A 12299-nucleotide genomic window follows, 5' to 3' on the forward strand; every position below is an offset into this window, starting at 1 on the left:
ACTGTGATGCTCTGAGTGTTCTGACTCCTTTCTATCAGAACCAGCATTAACACTTTCAGCAGTTTGAGCTTCAGTAACTTCTGTTGGACTTTTGTTGGGTCCTGACCCTGCAGACCGGGAACACCCCACAAGAGCTGCAGGTTTGGAGATGCTCTGACCCAGTCGTCTAGCCGTCACAGCTTGGTCCTTGTCAAAGTCACTCACATTCTTACACTTGGCCATTTTTCCTGCTTCAACACATCAACATCAAGGACAAAATGTTCACTTGCTGCCTGACATATCCCACTGACAGGGGCCATTGTAACGAGATCAGTCGACCTGTCAGTGGTCATAATGTTATGGCTGATCGGTGTATATCCGGCACATTCTGCGTTCTTTTAACACATTTTTTTAATACTTATCATGGTGTGTTTCCAGTTTCTAGTTTTTGCTTTTTCTTCTTAGAGTCTAGTTTTTATTATTGTTGTTTTTTTATTCTTTAACAGAGACCTGACTGTCTAATTTCATTGCCTTTGTTCTAACATGTTCTGGAGTGACGATAAACTTCCATGAATCTTTGAAGCCACCCGTTGCTTCCTATGATCCACAGCTGTCAGTCATGTAACTGTACACGCATCCACACGGGTAAAAAGCAGGTGTGAGCAGCACGTCTGCTCTGAATCAATGTTCGGATGTGAGTGTGACCTAATCATACCTGACAGGAGAAAGTGAGCGAATGATATTAGCATACACTGGATCCACTTCATACCTGCTAAAGTGGTATTCCTCTGATTAACTAAGCATAGCAAGGAGGCATAAAACCTCCATCACTTCTCTGTGTGTGTGTGTGTGTGTATGTGTGTGTGTGTGTGTGTGTGTAGGTAATGTAGGAATTGGTGGAGATGGGAGCAGCATGCAGGGCCATCAGGTGTTTCCTCTGTCAGAGTGGATTAGGCTCTTTTGCTGCAGACTGAGAGAGAGTTGATTGTTATTAAGCATCGTGTCACAAAAGCGGCTCTAAGGTGTGGCTGCGCATAGACGAACAAGGAGCAGGTGTGATTTAGCACAGGCAATAAAAGAGGGGGAAAGTGACACATGCACGATGAAAGCAGCCGTGAGCGCTGTGCATTCAGGAAGATTTCAGATCCAAAATCAAACACTGTTATTTTTACCTCAGTCAGACTACAGGTTCTGTATTTCAGCGTCTAATCTCGCGGAGGGTGGGAGCGTAATCTTTTTACAGTGTGGCTGCAGCATATTGTCAGCTAGGATGGATGGACGATATTGTAAATCCATAAAGAGGTGACACTGCAATGAAACACGCGGCTGAAATTTATAGATCAGAAGTGCATATTTCATATTTCTTTTTAAGAGCAGTTAAGCATTAATAATTTATGTGGATGGTTGAGCTGAAAGCTACAATGAATGCAGCACAAACATTTACATAAGCTGCAACCAACAGTTACAGTCACCCAGAGAATGTAGTCTAAAATAAGGTCTGGATCTGCAAGCAAAAGGAGGTGGGAAAGAGGCAGAGTGATAATAAACATGACATGTCTTAAACATACGTAATACATGTTTTCTTGTAGTGTAAAAACTGAGGATTTAAAGGTTTTACACAAAGCAGGTAAAAAGAATCCTAAAATATAGGAGTGAACACATGATCAAAAACTGTCAACACCTGACAGAAAAGGAAGACAGATTATTCACCTAACATGTACTCTGATTTCTTTTTTCACAGGCGTAAAGATAAAATGTATTCACACAAATAAAGATGAAATATGTGACGATATTCTACAACAGACAGTCCTCGTTTACACTTTAATGATACATTACGATGCTCTGCATATCTGTCGCTGTCCCAGATTCTCTGCAACATGCTTCTGCCTACTTCAGAACCACAAAACGAGAGATCATGACTTTCAAAATTCCTGGAATTCCCTGACGTCCCAGTCTGCACATAACAACCGTTTTATTCATTATTACAGAGCGCTCTTATGTGCAGACAGTAACAGCCCCCTGCCATGCGTTATGCCCCCTGTGCCTCACTTCACCCACGCGCCCACCCACCAAATCAGCGGCCAAGCGGCCCGCAGACTGCCCTGTCAGAGGATGAAGAGGAGCACAAGGAAGAGGGCAGTGGTAGCACAGCTGCCCACCATGACCTGTACAAAAGATAGCACCCGTATACTTTCTGACAGGCAGATTAATGAAACCCTATAGGAGCTTCTCTGTAGGCCCCCCAAAAGCCTGACGGAGACAGAATAGTCTAACCAGCACCATTCATTACTGCGGAGTACAGAAAGAGCACACACAGCACTGACAAACTAGCTCCTTGTGAGTAATAGCTAAAGAACTCATAAAGGAATACATACACATTTGTTGTGGATGCAGTAAATCTTTGCCACTCCTTTTACAACTATCAAAAAATCTGGCTTGTGCCCTGTAAAAATAAATCTGCCGTTCATGTGGAGCAGTGGTGACATGCAGTTATTCAAGAGTCAGCTTTTCCACATGTTCAGTGAAAGGAGGCGTTCGGTTCTTTTGTTTGTCTCATTCAGTAACGCAGATCAGCGGTGTGGATGCAAAGGAGGGAGAATAAGTTCTTCCAGCAACACACTGAAAGCCAGAGGGCGTAGAAACATCGAGTCACACTGCAAACAGCCGGTTTTACAGAGTTTGGACTGGTGTGAGTCTGTGGAAAACCTTTCAACTGCGCAGGAAGCAACAATGTGAAAGTGACTAAGTGTGCCTCAGTGTTGTGGAAGAAACATACAGAATCATAACCTCCTTACAGTGTGTGTGTGTGTGTGTTTGTGTGTGTGTGTGTGTGTGTGTCACTAACTTTGCATTCATAAGCTTCCTCAGATGCTTTGAATGGCGCTCACACACAGAGCAGCACAGGGAAATATAAACACTGTTTCCTTAGCTCATCCTTATCATGCTCATGCAAAGACACCCGCTTTAACATGCTCCCTCTCTCTCTCTCTCTCTCTCTTTCTCTCTCTCTCACACACACACATACACACGCGCGTGTGCATATAGAATGTATTTTAAATCAGTCATGTGTAAACAGTTGCTCTTGTTTGCACAGACCACCTGTTCTTTCTGGACACAAACAAAGCTCTGGCGTACGGCGGGGTGTGTTAACAGTGAGGGGTGCGTAGGGGATGCCTTGCACAAGAGAAGCGGATCCACATGGTGTCGGCTGCATCAGATGGTTGGGCCCTGCAGGACGGCCGCCAGCTCCAACACAGCTCACACACATCTCAAAGCATGGAGCTTCTTCAGTCCGCAGCATACTGACACGTTTTGTTTTCTTGAGAAGCACAACTTCCTGTGGTGAAAGGAGAGCCGGGTTGCCAATCTAATCCCTACATCATTTAAAGAGACAGGCTAATTTAGCTTTCACACCACATTCGTCTTCTACATTGCTCAATATTTGCAAAAGTGCAAAGAAATGGCAAAATTTAGATCAAAAACTGTGTCTACTTTCGGCTGCCGAAGCTCTCGGAGGCACTAAAACAAAAGTCATTAAACGAGTCATCACAGAATCACAGCAGGAGTCTGGTAATGCCACTTACAGTATCTCATTAAGCTATGGCATCTACGGGAAAAAACTGACAAACAAAGAGCATAATCCAAGGCACATTAACTGGGCTGATAATTCAATGAACTCTCATTTGGCAGCCATCTTGGCCTTGTGATGGTCTTTTTTCAGCCGCAGCAGCAGAGCACAGACCCCTCATGAAGTTCCTCTCTCTCTCTCGCTAACACACACACACGTATATGTTCCTTCTCTCTATCTCTCTCCCTCTCTCTCTCCCGCACTCTCTAAAACAACAAAACATCCACCATTAGACAACGGGGTACCAGCGTAATTAGAAAATGACTTCCTTTGCAATCCTAGCTAAGTAGTTTACACACTGTAATTACAGGGACAAAATCATCTTTTCATCATTTCACTGATTGAGCTCATCAACCCAGTGGGATCCCAGGACTGTGCTCAGGCAACATCTGGGCTAAGAGAATTAGCCCTTTAGTTTAGCGGGCCTTCCACAGTGGCAAGCAGCGCAGCGTGAACACCGGACAGGGCCGGGGCACACACACCTCGAAGTCAGGCGTGCTTTCTTGGATTGTAAGTCAGAAAAAACAAGTACGAGTATTTAACTTTGACTTATGACAGTGTAATGGGAGACACTTCAGGGTGACTGTGCAGGAACTAGCTCCATTAGCTTAACTTGAAACTTTTCCTCCCCTTCAGAGCGCTCCTCTTTCTGTGAATCCAAGCATTAAAGATTGACCTTCCTGCACGACAACCTGCCTTCCCTTGCAGCGCCGTGTTTCCTCTAATTCTCCGTGTGCCCCGAGCCTTGACTTTCTAACAAACACATGTGGTCCCTGACTTGAAGGTGAAGTGCTTTCGCTCCGTCTCTGTCCTGTGGAAGGGCTCTGACTCTGTGTGTTGGCAACAGAGGCAAGTGTTTAATGTGGCAGCTGTTAGCCTCGTGGATTTTCACTAATCACTCTCTCCTGATTACTCTGATGAGTGTATGATGCTCTTAAATAATCAACCCGCAATGAAAAAAAAGAAAAATAATTATCATCATCTCCCTAAGTAGTGCAGCTGCACCCGCCTGCAATAATTACAACTAGAACAGGGCGCCTTCTCTCGTCACTTACAACCACTTATTATTAGAGATAACGCTAATTGGTGCGGTGGTGGGCGACAATTCTTCATGGGGTTCATCATAAAAAGCCAAACCTTGAAAGTTATGGCACATTAGAGGTCTTAAAGCCAAGGTACGGCACTAAACACGGCACGCAGAGAAACGCCAATAATCTGAGCCGGGGGAGTCGTACTCGTCCTGTCAGTAGCCCCTCGGTTGCCTCGCCGCCGTGCCCTCTCTCCACCCTTCCCCCACTCCTGGTATCAGCCTGGCAGACACAATTAACATTTTCATAAAAACAATTCCCTGCCTCCAATAGTCCAATGTAATTTGTTTTCCATCTCTGTTCATTAATCATTGTTTAAATCGGTGAGCCATCCCCTCCACTCTGCCATCTGCACTCAGCTGTGTTACAGATATGACACCTTCCCCCTTAATGGGAGCTGACAGCCAGGAGAGGAGGCCTGTGGAAAATAGCTTCCTGCATGTGCACTTCCACCTCACATACTGCCAGCAGGTGAGAGAGGGGTATTTAATGGCTTCTGATTAATCTCAAAGGCAAACAACATTACACTAGCATATCATGCAGCATGCAACACCTCCGTATACACACACACACACACACACACACCCAGAGCAGCAGCGTTACAAAGTGAGCAGAGACGTCAGATGAAGTGGACTAAATCTCTTGATAACAATGGAGATGCATTCCAGATTTTGTCGAAGTTGTTTTTTTCTCTTCCTCTAGTTAAATTAGTGCAGTGTTCCTACAATATGCTATTGTTTTCCTGGAATTGGGAGCAAGGTTATTAATTATTCACTGTTGTGTTCTCATATGAGGGGGCTATGCTTTTCACTGTATTGCCTCATAGCTCAAATACTTAGGGCCATGGTACTGGGGCTAATTTCACCAGGCAACATCACAGAGATATTATTATCACACGGCAGACACTGTGCAGATTAAAAGTTTCCTGAAGAGTTCGAACGATCGGAAAGATTCTTATTAAAGTTGGAGGAAAGACAAATCAAATAACTTTTGCCTCCGTTTTTTTTTTTTTTCCTTTAAGTGGTTTGAAGCCTGAGTCTAGGTTAGCTCAGGCTTTTTTCACGGAGGGGTGGGGGGGAGAAAATCCTACTCAGTGTGGTTGTAAGAGGGTGCCAAAAAGTTCATCTGGCCTGTTGATTTCAGCGTGGATTATAGATATTCAAATCATGTGCCTCGTGTTCAAACAAGTGCTTCTATCAGGGGAGAAAGTTGCCAAGCAGAGCTTTGTCATGTAAGCTGTATGAATTCACTGCAGCATAATGAGAAAACTGGCTGTGGCGCTACATTTAATACTGTTTCATCCGCTCGCCCTCCCTCTCCCTAATTTCCCCTCAGTGATGATGATAATTTCAAACACCCCTCCAGCCTCCATACAGGCTGTACACTTTTATATTGTAAATAAAGCAGGTGTCACCTGCACATGCACAGGCCCACTGGTGTCACGGAGGGTAAGAAAATGTAAGAAACACGTCAGACAAACTCTTTTGGGGTGTTTCTAACAAGGCCAGCAGCAGCAGCAGTAAATGATGTGTATATTCAAAGCTGAATATTTCATGTTGATTGATCGCACTGACTGCCACCCACCTGCTCCTCCTCCTGTCCCACCGGAGCTGGCATGAGGAGAATTCAGTAATTGAGAAGAGCAGAGCATGGTCTCTCTTTGCTCACATATGACAGATGGGGCATCATCGCTTCAAAGGAGAGCATTTGGAAACAGGAGGAAGGGGGGGGCAGAGGGCGAGGGGGCTTTGAAAGAGGCTGTGCCACTCTGTACAGGTGACAGTAACAAAAAGAGGTTACAATTATCTTCAGCATTGCCTCTTTAAAATGTTACAGGAGAAAAAGGGTGGAACTTTAAACCTCTGCATGTGTGGTTCATTCTTTTTACTAATGAGGCGTTCAGATGCAAAGACACCTTGCATCAGGACGCTCAGACACAACTACTTAAATAGCCCATATTTTGTATGGAGTCTGGTGTATTCATGTTTTTAATCATTTCTATATTGTAATAAGAAAATAATGTCAAATTAAAAACAGACGCTGTGGCTTAATATAAAACGGTGTGATCGAATGGAAACATTATACTGAACATGTTTCTGATCTGCTGTACACACACACACACACACACACACATACAGTATGTGGAAATAAACATACCGGAAACACACATTTGCAGTTTTCTGAAAATAATTTCCACAGTTTCGCGTCGTTTTGAATTCCTCAGCTCTTTCTTCTTCTTCTTTTATTATCCCTCGCCAACATTTACTTTTTCCCCTAAAACAGGGGCAGCAGTGGCAGCTCTGGGAAACACACGTCCATCACAATCCGACTCGTCAGAAACTTAAAACTCTCACTTTTCACGAATCACCTGAGTAAATGTCGAAGAGCAGGCGGTGATTTCTCTTACCTGTCCGGCTGGAGGAGGCGCGAGGACACGAGGTGACAGCTGGAGTTGAGCGGAGACTGAGTGATGTTGAACTGGATGACTGACTGCTGACTGACGGACTGTTCGCTTCTCACGCTTTATCACAGACGCCCAGCGCTCAGTCGGACCCAGATTTCCCCTTCGAAAAGCCGCTTCCTCTCTCTGAAAACCGAGAGACGCTCTCAGCAGACGCAGGCAGCGGCACGCTTTGCTCTGTAGTATTTCCAGTTGGTTAAAGAGGTAATGAAATCTTATAAAAATTACTGGAGATACTTCGACATGTCCCGAAGCCGTATGTCTCCCTCATCTGGCCGCTGGTGTGTAAGTGTAACACGCTGGCACCGCGCGTAAAAAGTGCACCGCCGTCCTCAGGACGCAGACCTCATCCATCCTTCTCCTGAGGTGCGTGCATCTGTATTATGTGGGGTTATACGTGTCAAATTAGGTGAGGTGATTACCTGTAAGTGTCGTACTTTTTAATCTTTCCTTGAACGCAGGATAGATTCGCCTCAATGTGAGTGGCAGCGTTTTTAAACTCTCCCTTTCATAGACATGATAATCAGCAGGTTTTGACACAGCTGATCGCGTGTGTTGTGTTCAGACTTGTTCCTCTTGCTTTATGTGCCTGAACTGTTTGTTGGCATACTGTGAAAGGGGGAGAAAGGATGCCTACACCTCCGTGATTCAGCATTTGAGTTGGTAAATGGCTCTATTATGGAAGCTTAATTAGATGCTTGTAACATCTATCACATTTCTTCCATCCTCCTGACCTTCACTGCAGATTTTGCTCCAAGAAAGAGAAGAAGAGCTTTTAACTTCACATAACTTTATGCAAACTGAAGACATTTATTTCAGGAAAAGTCACAAATAAAATAGGCTAAGAATTCTTTAAAGAAAGCAACAACATAAAGGGAACCAACACAGCAACAGGTCCTCGGTTTGATGGAGATTTGAAGTCTATAACAGAGAAATTGAGGCAGCTGCTTATTTTCATGCTTTATTCTGTTTCTGTTGTTTTGGAATATAAACCGCCAGAGCTTTAACAGTTCTAAGCAGCATTTTTGGAGGTACTTATTTTAGGATTGGTGGTGAGTCATGACTTTCTCAATTAATCTATACATTTTTTGGTGAATAAATGTGAAAAAATGGTGGTGGGGGGGCATCCTTAATGCCGATGTGATGTCTTTAAATTGCGCGTTTTGTATTTGAGTTTTCATTCTGACACATGAGCAGACAGAAACAAAAGTCTGAGGTGAACTGAGTTCCTTTAAAGGCGGCTGGAGGATGGGTGCGTCAGTGTGAGGATCAAAGTGTGATGAAGCTGTGACATCACTCTGATCACCTGAACATTTGTGATTCCCACCTGAGCTTCATTAGTGGAGTACAAACAGCTTCTCTTAAAGGCTGTGAGTGTAAATGATGGAGACACTTTATGTTCTGATCTTTAATATGTCATTCTGGCTGCTGTTTAATCCATCCCTCTGACAGGTGGAGCTAAGTGCAACTCTTCCTCTCCCCCTCTCCGGCCCGAGTACCTGTCTGGAAAACAATACCTGCTTGAATCCTTCATCACACAACTCCCAACAAATCCCTCCTAATCCCTGAAATGTAGATGTGCTGTGTGTTCCCGGCCCATTACACAGTTTGTATGCCTGATTTCTTTGTAATATAGTCTTACTATGTTCCAGCATATACCTTCACAGCTTAACCTACATAAGACCATTGATCCATGTCTCACCAGCACAACGCTAGCATGTTAAGCATTGCCTAATCTGTCTCATGCTACCTGGATTTTCATATTGGAGAATAATCCTGATGAAGGAGCGGGGGGCAAAGTCACCTAAGGACCTGTTTAAAAGCTCCTTATCAGAGACCTGCACTCCCACCATTTAACTAAAAGGGGAGTGATAGCCTTTCAACTCACAAGCCGCAGCTTTAATTAAAGCTGCTTGTGCAGGACTTAAAGTACAGGGTGTGTATGAGTTACCCCGCTGAAAAAAATCTCAACTAGATCAAACAATGCTGCTCAGTCCAGAGCGAAAGTCTCGACTCTTAAAGAAAGTCCTGAGGAGTTCCTCAGGGGTCAATATCGGGCCCGGTGTTTGTTTATTCTGTACATAAACAACAACGAGATTTTGCAGCAGCTTTTGGAGGTGAACAGAATTGATCAATTTATCATTGAATATAAACAAAACAAATTTTATTTTGCTTGGGAACTATAAATTAAACACAGAATTAAAAGCAATTGTAGAGGGGCGCTGTTTAGCTCAGTCGGTAGAGCAGGCGCCTCATATACAGAGGCTACAGGCCTCGTCGCACTGATCGCAGGTTCGACTCCCGGTCTGCCAATCACCTGTGCATGTCATCCCCCACTCTCTACTCCCAACATTTCCTGTCTATCTTCAGCTGTCCTGTAAATAAAGCCAAAAAAAGGCCAAAAAAATAATCTTAAAAAAAAAAAAGTAATTGTAGACAAAATATTAAGAGAAAGAGGATATAAAGATGCATTTCTGGGTGTGATATTAAACCTTAAAATCTGCCGGAAATCTCACATAAGATAAGTTTTGAGGAGTTCCTCAGGGGTCAATATCGGGCCTGTATTTGTTTATTCTATAGCGAAATTATCATTAAGTATAAACAAAACTAATTTTTTTTTGTTTGTGCATTAAAAATGAAGACTGCACGGTGGTGCAGTGGTTAGCGCTGTTATCTTACAGCTAGAAGTTTCCAGGTTCAAATCCCGGTTCAGATGTAGTGGGCCTTTCTGTGTGGAGTCTGCATGTTCTCCCCGTGCATGCGTGGGTTCCCTCCAGGTATTTCGGCTTCCTCCCACAGTCCAAAGACATGCTCGTTAGGTTCACTGGTGACTCTAAATTGTCCGTAGATGTGAGTGTGAGCGTGAAAGGTTGTCTGTCTCTGCGTGTCAGCCCTGTGATCGACTGCCAATCAGTCCAGGGTGTACCCTGCCTCTCATGACCCCGAACAGGACAGGCAGTATAGATAATGGTTGGATGGAACTGTAGACAACATACTAAAATAAAGTATATACAAACACATATCTGGGTGTGGGTTAGGGTTAAGATTCTAAAGTGCTCTTACTTTGTGTTGTGTTGTTTGTATTGTTCAGTTGAAATAACTAAATTACTGTATTTAGGTTTTGGGTGACATGTACAAAAAGCACCTTACAGTCATTATGATAGTGAAACACTAACAGGAGGTTTTTTTAAGTCATGAAGTCCATGGGTCTGTCAGAACTAAACACAAATAATGTGCAGAGCAAGAACTAATAACTTCCTACTAATATTCAGAAAATGTCCCCACAGAGGGGGGGGGGTCATAATTTCACAGGAAGGCTTAACCTAAAGAAACTCTGTGTTGTACAACAATGAGAGTTTGTGTGTTAAAATCTGAGGCTGGATTTATAAAACAATCTGATTCTGAGACTAAAACAAAGCACAAACATTTTTCTGTTTAAGAATTTGTACCAAAAAAATCTAGTTTAGAGAAGAGGAAGGTTTTATATTTGTTTTTTTAAATGACATAAATAGGTGTATATTAGGGTTTTAAAAAGAATCGTGATTGTCCATAAACTATAATAATGAAATAATTGTTGATTAGTCGACAAGAGGGAGAAATAAATGTGTCTACATCATCCTACTCGCTTTTTACTTTGCATTGAATTCTGCAATTGAGATTGATTGATTGAATTGAGTAACTGCATTTTTTTATTGTTATTCTTGTTTAGTTATTAATCTACGTTTCTTTGTTTCCATCTAAAGATTGTGCTTTTGCCCCTCAGGACCCTCGGCTTTGGAACGAGCTGTCAGAGGAGATCAGGCTGCAGGATCAGTGACTTCTTAAAACTATACTTTTATAGTCGTGTGGAATGTGATGTTTACTTGATTTATCTGTTATTTCTTCCTAGTTATTCATTCAGTTATTTATTTCATTTTAATTCCCTTTACCCTTTACCCTCTGTTTTACATGTTGACATCCTTTAGCTTCATATAGACTCTAGCTTGTCTTGCTGTGTCGGCCATGTTGTTTGGGTTCTTTTGTTACCCACTGTGGTCATGATTGCTTGTTTGTCAAAGCCCTTTGTAACTGTTGTTTTTAAAGATGCTATATAAATAATGTTGTTATTATAATAAATATAAACATGAAGTTTTCTGGGCTGGAAATGATCCATGAAGTCGCCACAAAATAAGGAATATTAACTTAGACTACATAAAAGTATAAATGAACATTTCAGCTTTTTAAAACATCAATCTTTCTTAGTAAATAAGATTAAGATTTAAAAACAGTCAAAAAACAATACCAGAAATTTTATGTCAAGGTAATAAAGTGCACAAGTAAAAATGTTTCTATTTCTGCTACTTTATAATTTTACTTCTCTGAATTTCTGAAGAAAAGAAAGTTGAAACCTGCGATCGGGGCGTCGAGGACTGTAGCCTCTGTATGAGGAGTGCCTGTTCTACCAACTGAGATAAACCAGCGCTCCAGTTTATTTATTTATGATTAACATTTTACATGCCGGTGCTTTCTTACCTTCTCCTACCTCCTTGAGGGCCTGTGATCGCTGATACATCCATCATCAATACTGCTTATCCTGTTCAGGGCTGCGGGGGGCTGGAGCCTATCCCAGCTGTCATTGGGCGAGAGGCGGTGTTACACCTGGACCGGTTTCCTGTCAATCACAGGGCTGACACACAGAGACAGACAACCTTTCACGCTCACATTCACACCTATGAGCAATTGAGAGTCACCAGTGAACCTAACGAGCATGTCTTTGGACTGTGGGAGGAAGCCGGAGTACCTGGAGGGAACCCACGCATGCACGGGGAGAACATGCAGACTCCTCACAGAAAGGCCAACTACGTCTGAACTGGGACTTGAACCACGAACCTTCTAACTGCACCACCGTGACGCCCATGGTTGATACCGTGTGTCACACTTCATATATTCCCTTCATATATTCATTTAGTTTGATACACAAAGAGGTTAGCTTAGTTAGCTTATCTATGATTTAACAAAGAAAAGCAAAGGCTCGAGCAAAGTCAGCACGGTACAAAATCATGTAATAAAATATTCCACTCCATTTTTTATGTCACAATCCCTCTGAAGTCACGCTAAATGTACCGCATTTAAAAAGTGCTTTTACACTATATGTCACATTCAC

This window comes from Semicossyphus pulcher, unplaced genomic scaffold (assembly GCF_022749685.1).
Source record: "Semicossyphus pulcher isolate SPU_LCO1_2020_fin unplaced genomic scaffold, fSemPul1.0.p SCAF_8, whole genome shotgun sequence".
Taxonomy (NCBI): Eukaryota; Metazoa; Chordata; class Actinopteri; order Labriformes; family Labridae; genus Semicossyphus; species Semicossyphus pulcher.